The sequence below is a fragment of the Balaenoptera borealis genome, assembly GCF_965194805.1.
Source record: "Balaenoptera borealis genome assembly, chromosome: 21".
Taxonomy (NCBI): domain Eukaryota; kingdom Metazoa; phylum Chordata; class Mammalia; order Artiodactyla; family Balaenopteridae; genus Balaenoptera; species Balaenoptera borealis.
In genome coordinates this window covers 3,514,612-3,529,221 of record NC_138880.1, presented here as the reverse complement: position 1 = coordinate 3,529,221, position 14,610 = coordinate 3,514,612, and the positions used below count along the sequence as shown (strand labels likewise).

The 14,610-nt window shown below is 39.7% G+C and overlaps 1 long non-coding RNA gene across 13 annotated transcripts in view; it reads left to right on the top strand.

Moving 5' to 3' along the window:
- The window catches only part of LOC309619596, a 28,607-nt gene extending 14,604 nt beyond the window's left edge, over window positions 1-14,003 (top strand). For 4 of the 13 annotated variants that reach the window (XR_014239060.1, XR_014239061.1, XR_014239062.1 and 1 more), the window contains 2 exons: window positions 6,222-6,361; window positions 11,474-13,263. This is a non-coding gene — a long non-coding RNA (uncharacterized lncRNA). Of the gene's footprint in view, window positions 1-6,207; window positions 6,362-8,017; window positions 8,138-11,473; window positions 13,264-13,407 lie in introns of those variants that run through there. The other 9 variants (XR_014239058.1, XR_014239057.1, XR_014239059.1 and 6 more) reach the window with 9 other exon arrangements.
- The last annotated feature ends 607 nt before the right edge of the window (window positions 14,004-14,610 follow it).

The window sequence follows — 14,610 nt, the reverse complement described above, 5'->3', positions numbered from 1 at the left end:
AGATACAGAAAGACAAATATCATATGATATCGCTTATATGGGGAATCTAAAAAAAAAAATACAATGAACTTATTTACAAGACAGAAGTAGAACCATGGATGTAGAAAACAAACTTATGGTCACCAGGAGATAAGGCTGGGGGCAGGGGAGGGATAAATTGGGAGATTGGGATTGACATATACACCTAAATCTATATAAAATAGATAACTAATAAAAGCTTGCTGTATAGCACAGGGAACTCTACTCAATACTCTGTAATGACCTATATGGGAAAAGAATCTGAAAAATTAAATTCTAAAAGAAAAAGAGTGGATATATGTATATGTATAACTGGTTCACTCTGCTGTACACCAGAAACTAACACAACATTGTAAATCAACTATACTCCAATAAAAATTTTTTTAAAAAAAGGATTACTGTTAATTAAAGAAAACCAGACATCTCAAGTTATAAATTTAGTACTTTTCTATGTATGGGAAGATGCAAGAGTCTGGGCTCCTTGAAACCATTCCTTTGATATACACCTTAGCTATCTAAGGCCAGTATCCTGTTCTTCCCCATCCTGAGTTCCCTCAGGGTTGAGGGCAGCGGTTGCTGTTGGCTTGATGGCTGCAGCGTCCTTTGTTTGCTGATATGGCAGGCAACAATTTTCATTCACAACCTATAAACCAATTCTTACCAAAGCGTTAACTGGTTGTTTAGTAATAATTTAGAAGCTATTGATGGGGAAGGAAAGAGTTTGGGCAACCAACTAAGAAATCATGGAGTCAATTATGACCTAAATATTTTATTTAAATATTAAAATTATTAGATCATTAAATATTATAATATTATGCACAAACATTATATCTTGTAAGGGGACAAGTGAAGGAAGCCATACTGGTTTGCACTTAAAGAGTGTGAATTGAAAGACCTTAGATGAAAGATTATCTTAGTTGAGAGAGGGAGGAATGAATTTTGAATGACTTAATGACCACGTTGATCAATAACTAAGAACTCTGAGTTCTCCCCTCATGTCAGAACCTCATTGAATCTGGAGCATGAAGTAGAAGAAAGAGTTCTGATTCTGAGGAAGAAATGCCAACAGGGACAATGGATGTCTTTCTCAGTGGTAGCTGTGAGGACAGATGGCCAGTGACCAGAGGACTCTCTCCTATCTTGCATAGTTAACACCTTCACCCTGGATGAAACTCTGAAACTGCAGCACAAAACCAAGGGGAAGCCAAGTGCCAAGAATGACTGTGCCCACATTTCTCACTGGCCAGGGTAAATGAGAGTGTAAATGAAGAACTTTCCACTTGCAGCATCAATCCCCTAGGAGATATTAAAATGAATGTTGTGTGTTTTGAGATTTTGTTCTAACTAACCAACATTAATAAGCAACTGTGATCTCTAACCAAAGCTAAAAAACCTGACCTAGCCACTACACCAGAGCCTCATTGGATGTAATCAAAGACCCTTTTTTGACCAATGAACAGTGGGACTTTTTGTAACCAACAAGATAAAAACAAACAAACAAACAAAAAAACTTGTGTAATGATTTGGCCCTATCCAACCTGAAAGTGTTAATATTTGATTCATATAGTCACTACTAAATTCTCCTTCCTAGCCATAAAAAAACAAAACAAAACAAAACCTCCTGATTTTTTTCCCCCAGAGAACCACTTGGCAAATTACTCAGGCATGTGAGTTTCTTTGTATAGCAAGTAAATAAGCTCAGTGCTTGCCTGCTTTTTCAATCTTTGGACTTGGTTTTTCCTTTATAGAAAATAAAGAGATGCTATATTTTTGCACAGTGCAGTCTGGGGGCTGAAATTCATTCAACTTATTGCACAGCCCATCAGGCCATGAGGTGCCTGCTGCTACTTTGACCAAATGCTTGTATAAAACTCAAATTCCAAGATGCATGAAACCGCTACTGGTGAAAGGCAGTGCTTGCATTCCTAAAGCAAACTCTTCATTGTTGTTGTCTTTTCTTCCCCACCATCTCCCTAAATGCTGAGATTCCAGTACTCCCATTGGGGTAGCTTTATCCTTTACTCTGAGAAATCCCCCTACATGGACCTTTTAATTCTGCAAATGTGAGGCAAGGCTGTCTTCCAGAAAGGAGGTGTTTATAGAATAGCAGTTCCCGAAGCAGACAGATTTGGAATAACAATGTGAAAGTGGGAGGCCCACAAAGAAGTACTGAGTCTCCCAAGTGGACATGTGAGGCCCCAGATTAAGGAGAGGTCATGCTTTTTGCTTTCAAGAGTATTTCTCTGACAATTCAGAGTGGAGCCTATTTAAATGGTAGTTTCCCATTATATTTTCTAACTGGTTGTATCAGTCTGCTGGGGCAAAATACCACAGGCTGAGTGGCTTAAACAATGGAAATTAATGTTCTCACAGTTCTTGAGGCTAAAAGTCCAAGATCAAGGTGTTGACAGGTTTGATTTCTTATGAGGCCTCTCCACCTGGGTTGCAGATGGCTGTCTTCTCCCTGTGTCCTCATACAGTCTCTGTGTTGTCTGTTTCCTAATCTCTTCTTCTTATAAGAATGCTGTAGTAGATTATTATTATTTATATTATTATTAGTAATATATTTTATTATAATAATAAAATATAATACTACTATATACTTATAAATTATTATTTATATAATTTATTATTATTATTATCACTATTGGCTTATTATGCTGTATTGGATTACACTACTCATATGACCTCTTTTTACCTTAATTGTCTCTTTAAATGCCCTGTCTCCAAATACAGACACATTCTGAGGTACTATTGGTCAGGACTTCAACATACAAATTTTGAGGGAACACAATCCAGCCCATAACATTGTTCCCTCTGCCCCCTCCCCAAATTCATGTCCTTTTCCCATGCAAAATACTTTCACCTAATCCTATGGCCCTCAAAGATTTAACCTAGTCTAGCATCAACTCTAAGTCCAGAATTTCATGCAAGTAAGATGTGAGTGAGACTTGAGGTATGACTCATCCTGAGTCAAAATTCCTCTCCAGCTGCAAGCTTGTGAAATCAGAAAAGTTATCTGCTTTCAAAATACAATGATGGGACAGGCATAGGATACACATCTACCTTCCAAAAGGGAGAAGTCAGAAAAAAAGGGTCCCAAGCAAGTCCAAAAACTAGCAAGTCAAACTGCATTAAATGTTAAGGCTGGAGAATAATACTTTTAGGCTTCCTTCTCTGTCCCCCAGGCCCACTGACAAAATCCTATGAGTCTGACTGTCTTCTTTCATTTCATGATGTTTCTGTGCCCTTCAGTCCAAGCTGGCAGCATATCTGCTGAGATAGCTGTTTAGATCTGTGATCATACCATAATCTCTTTTTGGAGTGATGATCTAGCCATAACCTGGTGTTCTCTCCAGAACACACTTTCTTGTGTTTCGCAATATGGATAGGTTGAGAATTTTCCAGATCTCAAACTCTGGTTCCTTTTTGCTTTTTGCTTAACAATGTCTTCTTCAGTTTCTCTCTCTCCTCTCACATTCTACTATGAGTGCTTAGGAATCTCCTCAACCAAATAGCCAAGTTCATCACTCACATGCCTTACCTTCTGTGAATTAAACATGACATTGCCTGCCATATCAGTAAACAAAGGATGCTGCAGCCATCAAGCCATCACATTACAGCCACCCCACAGTGAGCCCCGAGGGAACTCAGGATGGAGACAGGATGCCCGCCATCTAGCAGTCAGCTGCTGCAGCCTCCCCTGACCGTGCACCCTGAGATGAGAGAACACAGTACACTGGCCTCAGATAGGTGCGGTGCATACGAAAGGACTGATTTCAGACTCTTGCATCTTCCCATACATAGAAAAGTGCTAAATTCCTTAATTTGAGACATCTGGTTTTCTTTAATTAATATTAATTAATTAATTATTAATATATGGAATCTAAAAAAAAATGGTTCTGAAGAACCTAGGGGCAGGACAGGAATAAAGACGCAGACGTAGAGAATGGACCTGAGGACATGGGGAGGGAGAAGGGTAAGCTGGGACGAAGTGAGAGAGTGGCATGGACTTATATATACTACCAAATGTGAGATAGATAGCTAGTGAGAAGCAGCCACATAGCACAGGGAGATCAGCTCGGTGCTTTGTGACCACCTAGAGGGGTGGGATAGGGAGGGTGGGAGGGAGACGCAAGAGGGAGGGGATATGGGGATATATGTATACGTATAGCTGATTCACTTTGTTATACAGCAGAAACTAACACACCATTGTAAAGCAATTATACTCCAATAAAGATGTTAAGAAAAAAAAAAAACAGTAATCTTTTGATGTTCTGACTACTTGTATATCCTGCCTCCTCTTTATGTCTTTGGATCAGTCCCTTGCAGCTATCTGAGAGGCTGTGTTCCAGGCTTAAGTGCTCAGTTTTGTCCGCCAAATCATAACTCTCAACTTTTAGGTTGTGTATTCTTTTTTTTTTTAACATCTTTATTGGAGTATAATTGCTTTACAATGGTGTGTTAGTTTCTGCTGTATAACAAAGTGAATCAGCTATATGTATACATATATCCCCATATCTCCTCCCTCTTGAGTCTCCCTCCCACCCTCCCTATCCCACCCCTCTAGGTGGTCACAAAGCACCGAGCTGATCTCCCTGTGCTATGCAGCTGCTTCCCACTAGCTAGCTATTTTACATTTGGTAGTGTATATATGTCCATACCACTCTCTCACTTCGTCCCAGCTTACCCTTCCCCCTCTCCCATGTCCTCAAGCCCATTCTCTACGTCTGTGTCTTTATTCCTGTCCTGCTCCTAGATTCTTCAGAACCTTTTTTTTTTTTAGATTCCATATATATGTGTTAGCATATGGTATTTGTTTTTCTCTTTCTGACTTACTTCACTCTGTATGACAGACTCAAGGTCCATCCACCTCACTACAAATATAGGTTGTGTATTCTTTTTTTCTGTCAACACTTCCACCAAACTATAGAATAGAATTCAGTCAAGTGTTTTGCCACTTTATAAAAAGAATCATCTTCCTTCCAGTGTCAGAGATCTCACCAAAAGCACTTTTAACGCCCATATTTCTACCAAGAGTCTCTTCAAAGCAACCCAGTCTTTTTTAAACATACACCTCAAAACTCTTCTTGCCTCTATCCATTACCCAGTCCCAAAGCCACCTCCACATTTTTAGGTACTGGAGGTTAGCACTTCAACATAAGGATACGGGAGGAACACAATTCCATCCATAGCACTGCTTACTGCTGAATTATAAGAACAATTTTTTTCTTATAATTGTTTAATTTGTGAGATTTAGTTTGGATTTGATTGTTTTACTAAACTCACTTATTACTTGTTTTCTTTAGTGCATTATAGCTGTTCTAGGTATATACCTATATCTGCATCATGTAGTAGTACTTTTCATCCTCTATTCAAGTAACAATAATATGCTCTAGGCACCATTCTAACTGCTTCACGTCTATTAACTTAGCTAACTCTCACAGAAACTCTATAAAGATTTACAGAAGGGTCCCTTGTCTGAAAGAAAAAACAAAAACAAAAAAACTTTTTTAGGCTAAGAAGTACTATTAATATCTTCACATGTTACAATGAGGAAACTGAGACACCAATAAGTTAAGTAGCTTGCCCAGTTCACAAGCTAAGTGTAGAACTGGGATACTTTTTTTTTTTTTAATATTTATTTATTTGGTTGCACTGGCTCTTAGTTGCAGCAGGCGGCTCCTTAGTTGCAGCACGCAGGCTCCTTAGTTGTGACATGTGAACTCTTAGTTGTGACGTGCATGTGGGATCTAGTTCCCTGACCAGAGATCGAACCCAGGCCGCCTGTATTGAGAGTGCAGAGTCTTAACCACTGCACCACCAGGGAAGTCCCCAGAACTGGGATTCCAACGTAGTCATTCTGGTGAATACACAATACACTCTTTCTTACCTCTTATTTTCATTTCTTCTTTTTTATGTTGACTCCAATGTAGATCCTTGTACAGTTGAAATGATAAAAATGGCAGTGAGTTTGTGAGGAATTATAATAAGGATGGGAGAGATTTAGAGGATATTTTTCCTTACCACCTGTCAGTTAGGAAAGTATAATACCTTCCATATCTGGTTCAGGAATTTTATAGAAATATTGTCTCTGAATATTATACATCAATATATAAAAATAGGAGGTAATGTCATAAAACATATATCCATATTAATGCAAATAAGTATGTATTTTCACTGATATAGATTATTTAACTTAGAAGGACAAAAGCTGAAAATGTTCTGAAGTTGGAGCATAAACTGGGGGCTGGAATAACAGACCTGTGAGAGCCCTCCATCATGACAGGACGCTTAGAATACAGAGGAAGTCAGTGGAGTCCCCACAGGACAGATGGAAAAGGTAGGACCCTTCACCGTGAATAGACAGACTAACCTATGGTACCAATAACACAGTCCTCTAGTTATCATTACTCCATAAGACAACTACCTTTCCCCCCCAAAGTGTTTAAGACACTTCAAGATGGAGCCACTCCTTGGACAACTTGTTCCTTTGAGCTCCACAGAAATTCCCCCTGCTTTCCTCTCACTTGTTAGTGGTGAATTGTGCAGGAGTGATCCTACGAAAGTGAGGACAACTGCTCCTGCCAGGAACCAAGAAGAGAGCCCCAAACTCCTTGTCCTCTTCCTTTTCACGTTTGCTGAGCAGAGTATGAAAGGGGAAGAGCAATGAAGATGCTTATAGTATACGAGCACCATGCCTTAGGAAGCTCTGGCCACAGGCACAGACTCTGGCACCACACTGTCTGGATTCAAATCCTGGCTCCCCACTCCAGGTTGTGTGGGTTTGGAGAAGTTACTTTTGTGTCAGTTTTGTCATCTATAAAATGGGAATGATAATGGTATATCCATCTCGAAGGTTTTGTTGTTGTTTGTCATTTGGTGGGGAGGGGTGTAAGTTGACGTGTGTTGATATAGTGTGGCATTTCCAGCAGTCATCAGCCTTGGCCCCAACCCCAACATTAGGATGCTGGTGTGGTTCTCATTTAAACAACTTCTTCCTGGAGTCTTCCTTTGTGGGGGGCGGGCGGGCACTTGAAAGAACATTAGCTCTTTCAATCCACTTGAGGATCACTAAATGCTTCTCTAGCTACATAGCCCCAAAGATGAGAGAACCTCAATGATATTATGCTGGGTGACCTCTGTGCTGATTAGAGTGCCCCAAAATCTGAATCAACCTAAAATATGTCTACCTAGAGTGACAGAGTTGTAAACTGTCTGGACCATAATTAACTGTAAACAATTAGTCAAACAAGGTTACATTCCTCAGGGAATTAGATGACCCTTGGACAAGCTTATTTGATAAGATTTCTCTGCCCCTAGTATAATTTGAAGTGACCTGGACAATCTTGTTGGTTGCCAAGGTAGGGAAACTGAGAGCCATGTGGTAACCCTCAGTTCTGGAGAGGACCTGCTCCTTAAATTCTTCAAAAGTACCCCCAGAGCAGTGGGGAGAGCCTTCCCATGAATTTGTAATTGGGCACAAACATGTGGCCTTGGTCAGAATCTTGCGAGTTTGCATCCAAAACCACTCTAAAAATTCAAGTGCCTTGAATGGTTGCTCTTCTTTAGGGGGAAAAGAGAAGCAAAACTGGCCAACTTCCCTAAGTAAATTGTGAAGCTGGCAAACCTAGCCTCCTGCAGATACATCCCCTCTGTCCTTTCCCAACTTCATCTTCAGAGGGCCACAGGTTCTTGAGCAGCTCCAATGACTCAATCAGGGAGGAAATTTCAATTTGCACAAAGTTTTTAGGGACTTAAAGCTGGACCCAGGAGAATTTTCAGGCTTTTGTGACAGGAACAAAAAGATAAGCTACTGATGGAATTATTTCCAATCCTATGCTAGGCCCCAGGGACATTTTTGAGTGGGTTTTCTTTAGTCATCAAATCATACCACCTTGTGTCCTGAATTGGATAGAAAAGGTTTGCAACCAAGGATATCTACTTGTTCAAGAGATTTTTGGGACACCCATCTGGTTTTCTGTATTTCAAATAACAGAACTCTTCCAAGCTTGTTTGTTCCTGGAGAAAACATGAATGTCATAGAAGAAAACAGAATGCATTTGTTTCTTATCAAAAAGATTTATCTGATGTATTAAGAGACTTAGGATCAACTAAGGTAAATTAATCCTCAAAGCTCTCCCCTTTCCTACCGTAACATTTATTTCCTTCTTCCAGAAGATACATCCCTCCCCTTATCAGAGTCAAGATTCTCAGAATTGTGTCTGAGAATGTTTAAGAGAAGCCATTCAGTTCCTGACTCATCTGGCTTGGAGATGAGGCCTCTAAGAAAGTAATTAAGGATAAAGGAGTTTGTAATGGTAGAACGCTGATCCAATAGGACTAGTGGCCTTATAGAAAGGGACACCAGAGGGCACACTCTGCATGTGCATGCACCAAGGAGAGACCACGTGAGGACATACTGAGAAGGTGGCTGCCTGTAAGCCAGGAAAAGAGCCCTCACCGGAAACCAACCCTGCCAGATGGACCTTGATCTGAAACTTCCAGCCTCTAGAACTGTGGGGAAATTTCTGTTTCCAATTCTGGCTCCAACCAACATTCTCACATCAATTCCAATGTGGGGTTTTTTTTTCCCCACACCAAGCTATTCTTCTACACCAGCTGAGTGTCCTACAATTCAACTCATTTCTGACACTATCTACCTGGAAATAGAGTCATATCCCACAGTTTAAGGGCTCAGCCCTTACAAGACTGTTCTCCCCCCTTCAGATGCCAATCACGAATCCAGGTTATCTCCTATGCTTTTGGCCAACTGGCTATAGATCGTAGGACCCCCTCTTTGGGATTGATTAGTTTGCTAGAGCACTTCACAGAACTCAGAGAAACACTTTACTTACTGGATTATCAGTTTATTATAAAAGGATATAACTCAGGAACCACCAGGTAGGACACATGTACTGGGCAAAGTATGGAGAAAGAGCAAGGAGATTCCATGCCCCCTCCAGGTGCACCACTCTCCCTGAATCTCCTCATGTTCACCAACCTGGAAGCTCTCTGAACCCTGTATGTTGGGTGTTTATGAAGGCTTCATTACGTACACTTGATTGATTAAATCATCAGCTGTTGGCAATTGATTCAACCTCCAGCCCCTCTCCCCTTCCTGGAGAGAAGTTGAAAATTCCAGTCCTCTAATCAGTGGTTGGCTTTCCTGGCAACCAGCCCTCATCCTTAGGTGTTTCCCAAAAGCCACCTCATTAACATAACAAAAGACACCTATTATTGCTCTCATCACAGAAAATTCCAAGTGTTTTAGGAGCTCTGTGCCAGAAATGGGACAGAGACCAAATATATATTTCATATTATAAATCACACTATCACACTGTTATTCAAGTCACTCAGCCTGTGGTATTCTGTTATGGTAGCCCAAGCAGTACTGAGAAGTAGGTACAATTAGTTCCTCCATTTCACAGACATGGTAATCAAGCACAAGTATGGCATAATTGTTAAGTGGCAGGGCTGAGATTTGAAAACCAGACAGTCCAGTTCTTACTGGTGTAATCCCAATCTCTGCAGTATACCACTATTTGTGCTTCAATTAAAAAATGCCACCCAAATGAGCCAAGAAATTCCCACCAATCTACACACAGAAAGCTAAGTTTATATGAAGGTAGCTCATAACATCCACCACACACAATGCAACACTGTCTATAAATATGACACAGGGTGAACCAGCTAGCAGTGAGCCACATCACATTAATGTCCCAATACAGCACACATCTTTGGCAAACAACGCAGTTGTTCTCTTGTCATCCAACAGTCATCCTGGGAAGTTCTCTTGTCAACCACAGCCATCCTGACCCTTTCTCCTTTTACCTTCTCTGTAAGATGCCTCTGTGAAGTCTCCCTGAGGCACCAGTGTCATTTGTTCAATCTTCCCATAACCTAAGCCAATTCTGTTCTTTTTGGTCCTTCCTGCACAAAGAGACTGATGACAGCTCATAATGCCATTTACCTTCAAGGAAGTGAGGAAACCTGGGTTCTCAGCCCAGGTTAATTTTGCCCCCAACTGGACATTTGGTAATGTCTGGAGACAATTTTGAAAACAACTGGGGGAGGGGGTACTACTGACATGCAGATTGTAGAGCCCAGGAATGTTGCTAAAATCCTACAATGCACAGCTAGGCCCCCAAAAGAACTACTCAGCCCAAAATGTCAATAGTGCCAGGGTTGAGAAAATGCCGGAAAGGGAATCATGTGTTAAGTAAACAGTAGCATTTCAGGCATGGGGTAGGGATGAGAGGAGGGTCATTTACACTCTATATCTTTCTACCTCTCCTCAAATGTTGCTTTGCACATGACCATAGCCACATACCTGTACTTGGCTCTGTACTTGGCTAAGTGATAAGACAGAAATGCTATCTTGATATCTTTTTTTCTTCTGAGTAACTAGGTTTTTTGGAGAGGACCCATCTAAGTTTTTATAGACTCTAAATTCCTGACATAGGTTGAGTTTTTCTTGTACATTCATAAAGGAAGTATGTTTAGAATTTCTAAAAATATCATGACCCATATAAATACTACTTTTAATGTCATGATGTAAAAATATTAACTTTGTATGGTACAAATTTTATTTGGTACAAAATTAAGTATGCAGAGTTCTAGTAATTACCCAGGTGTTATTATTATTTTTGAAACCATTGCAGACCTAAGAGAACATATGATTTTAATTTTATGCTGTTCAGATAAAGCCTTCACAAGTACTTCCTTCAGACTACTCTCCCTAGAAATGACTCCCCTGTGCCCTATAACAGACCTGTATTTAACCGCCTCATTCTTTCCCAGAACTTAAACAATTGATTTGAGGCAGATAAACCTCAAATCTACATCTCAAGCTTCAAATGTTCCCCTAATCTTTGATAGCTCATTTATAACTGTCCACCAGACATTCACACCTGAGCATCTTGCCAAGCATCTCAAACTCAATTATGTTTAAAACCCAGTTCTTCATCATCCTTCCCTCAGCCAGCTCCTCTTCCTAATTTAGTGCTTTTTTCCAGTCACCAATGATCAGAACTCCTATAGGTGCCTTTAAATTTTACCCTTTTCCCCCTTACCTCCTTATCATATCCATCACCAGGTCCTAAAGTTTCAACCACCACAGTGCTTCTGCCATTGCTATTCTCCTTCCAATTCCCACTCCCACCACTCTAGTTCAGGCCTTGTTTTCCACTCACCTGGACTGTGGTAGGAGAGTCCTCATTGATATCTCTACTCCAGCATCTTCCTGCAGGCAGGTGCCTCTTCCAGGTCTTATCATGCCATCCCCTACCCCAAAGCCTTCAGTGATGCCTATTGCTAAATGCATCACCCTGCTTCCCAGGGATGTGTATAATAAGATATTAAAATGTCCTTTGAAAATTAAAGAATATTACTTAAATGTAATTTACTGACATAATTTGTTTTTTAAATTGTTTTATTTTTGATAAAAATCCAGATAATCCTTTAGAGAAACAAACCTCAGAGAACTGATGCCTTAAGAGACTTTGGACAGCCTCCTGGCCCTCTGGAAGACCTGGGCACTGAGGATGGAGAATCAGCCTGCAGCTATGAGTTGGGAAAAAAGTTCAGAAAAGGAGAAGAGGAAGGACAACAGCACAACCTGTAATCATGACAATGGTGAAGATGCTTACAAGTGAAATCTTGGCATTGGCTTTTCTGATATTAATTGTATTTTTTTTGAAAACCATTCTTGTAGAAGAGTCTTATTAGAAAGTAATTTCATAACATGAGTTCCTGTTAGTACTGCATTCACAGACCTCAGCATGTTATCTGAGTAGCTTGGGGTCTGCTAAAGTTTAGGTGTTGCTATTCCAGACCAGATAGTCTACATGAGCCCTTAAACTAGGAATTCAGAATGAAGAAATTATTTGAGAATAGTAGAATTATATAGTTAATAAATTGTGTGTAGCTTTAACTAAACAATTAGAGTTGATATTTCAGCCTTTTACAATGAGCATGTACAGTCATCCCTCATTAGGTTATTGGAATAATGATTACATAAACCTGTATGTTAGTTATTCTCCATTTGCTGAACACTTCCTATCCAGCTGTAGAGCTGGAAGCATCAAATAGAAGAAGATGAGATAACCCAGCAATTAGGTGCCACAGGGAATAGGCACCACCCCTAGGGCTGGGAGAAGCTAAAGAGGCAAAGAGAGGCTACTGCCTCAGAACAGGAACTTGGAGGAGATTCCTCCAGAACAAGAAGTTAAAAAGACAGAGGTAGAAGGAAGAGAAAAAGAGCAAGAAAGAATTATAGTTTCTCCCCATCTCCCATCTACTAATCATCTACCAGTATCTCCTCTTGGTGAAACTAAATAGAAAACCACTGGTAAAGAATCTGAGAACTACATTTTGTAGATTCCCACAACAGATTACAAAAAAGTATCAAAGGATAATTGGGGGACTGAAAGAGAACAGGTAAATATCCAGCACCCCTCACCAAAGGGCCCCAAGAAAGAAGTCACCCTGTCTCTGTGATGTCTCCAATTTCTCTATCTCCATAGTTTCTTCCTTTCACAGATACAAGGCAATGACCAAGGAGGTGTCTTTCCTCACTTACAGCAAATATCACTGTCCCAGAAGAAATCCTTTTAACATTAATAATCCTTTAACCTCCTCCTACCCACAACATTTGGATTATCTATATATCCTATGTGTAATCAAAAATCATTTTATAAATCATAGAGGGTGTGAGGACTGGGGCACTTTTGTAATAGCATAAAGCATTTAAGCATTTTTTTTTTTATTTTTCATGTTAATCAAATATATAAGCATGCAAAGGAGATTTACAATAATAAGGTCTGTAGGGGAATTGGGGAAAAAATTCTGACCCTGATTCCTTCCATACTACCGGACCCATTCTTCTATAGTTTTTATCCCAGTTTACAGCATCACCATTGAGCAAGAAAGAAACATGGGAATCATATTTACCTTTACTTTCATATCTTTTCAGGCATCGAATGCTGTGGAATTTTCTTCCTGAATATTTTTCAAACATGTTTCATCACCATATCTACTACACATTAGACATTCATTCTTTCTTGCCTAGACAAATACAACAGTTTTCTCAAGTGGTAAGCAAACAGGAACCCATGTTCAATTGCGAAAACAGACACAGAACGAATTCCTTTAGAGTGAGGACTGCCTTATATACTTATGTGTACTGAACCCATAGGACAGTGTGTGGCACCCAGGAGTTCAATAAAGAATTTTGTGAATGAATGGATCTGTCCTTTCCATTGGTGTGAATAAAATTTAATTAAGGTATTTTTATTACTAGAATAACTGTGTATTTTGCCAGCAAATGCCCTATGTGATAGTTTTCTGCCAATCTAATATCCATTTTTTCTTTGTTCTTCCTAACAGATATTTGACTTTGTTTTCCTACCTTCCTCACTCCCACTTCCAGAAGGGAGCCTGATTCTTTTGATTCAACCAGTTGAAGTAGGCATCTCACCCAGCCACTCTTATTGGTCTAAGGGTGGGCCCCTGCCTAAGATGAACCAGGCTCTCCCCTAGGTTTGGACCACTTCTCTCTTGCTTCTATTGAATGGGAATAAGAAAGCATGTTGACCCATTTACTTCTGGGCATCATTTTATAACCATGAGGATGCACAACATTAGAAGAAAGTTAATGCTTTGCACAGAAGATTGGAGAGACAGAACAATTGATATTTTTCTTTGAACTAGTGACTCCATCGACCGTGGAGACTTCGCTATGTCTAGCCTTCCTGTTTTGTGAGATAGTAAATTTTCTCATTAAATGAATTGGAGCTTTCTCTTACTTATAGCCAAGAGAATCCTAAGTGGTTTGTTTAATTGTCATCTTCTAATATTTTCTAATAATTGTCATCTTCCTAATATTAATTGTCATCTTCTAATAATGTAGATTTATACTTCTAAAGGTCATTTTTACTACTTCTAACCTGAAAGATCCCTGCTGATTAAAAAGTTTTGTCATAGTCAGTGTTTGGAATACCAGTCTGTACTGTATAGGGAAGGGGAAAGTGAGGTGGGAGAGTGAAGGATTTTGTCAAAAGAGTGGGGGAGTGTGGGAGAGAATGACCAATAAATATTTCTCATACATAAGGAAACAGAAACTCAAACAGATGTGAATACTCTAGTTAACATGACCTATTGGGAAAGTTCCTTGGGTTGTTTTCAACCCATAGTCTTACCTGGGTCACTAGAAACTATAATGTTTTCAAACAGTTGGCCTGAGGTCAGGACAAATTCTGCAATCATACAGTTGAGTGAAGTTAATGTAATGATGGGAAATCAATATTTATCTCATTAAATTAGCACCATCTTATGAGCTAGTAGGGTAACTTGGCAATAACTAGAATTTCACCATCAAAATAAGATTTACTCTCTGAGCCAGACTGACCTCTGATCATGGAAGAGTATTTTATGGCATGAAACAAATGAGAATATCTTGCCTCTTTTTCACCTAATCTCTACATTCCAGAATTATTTCAACCTAGATTTTTTTCCTGCCTGTGACATCTTCTTCCAACACAGAAAAATATTCTTATTGATATGATTCACCCTGAGAGATTCAGTTTGATC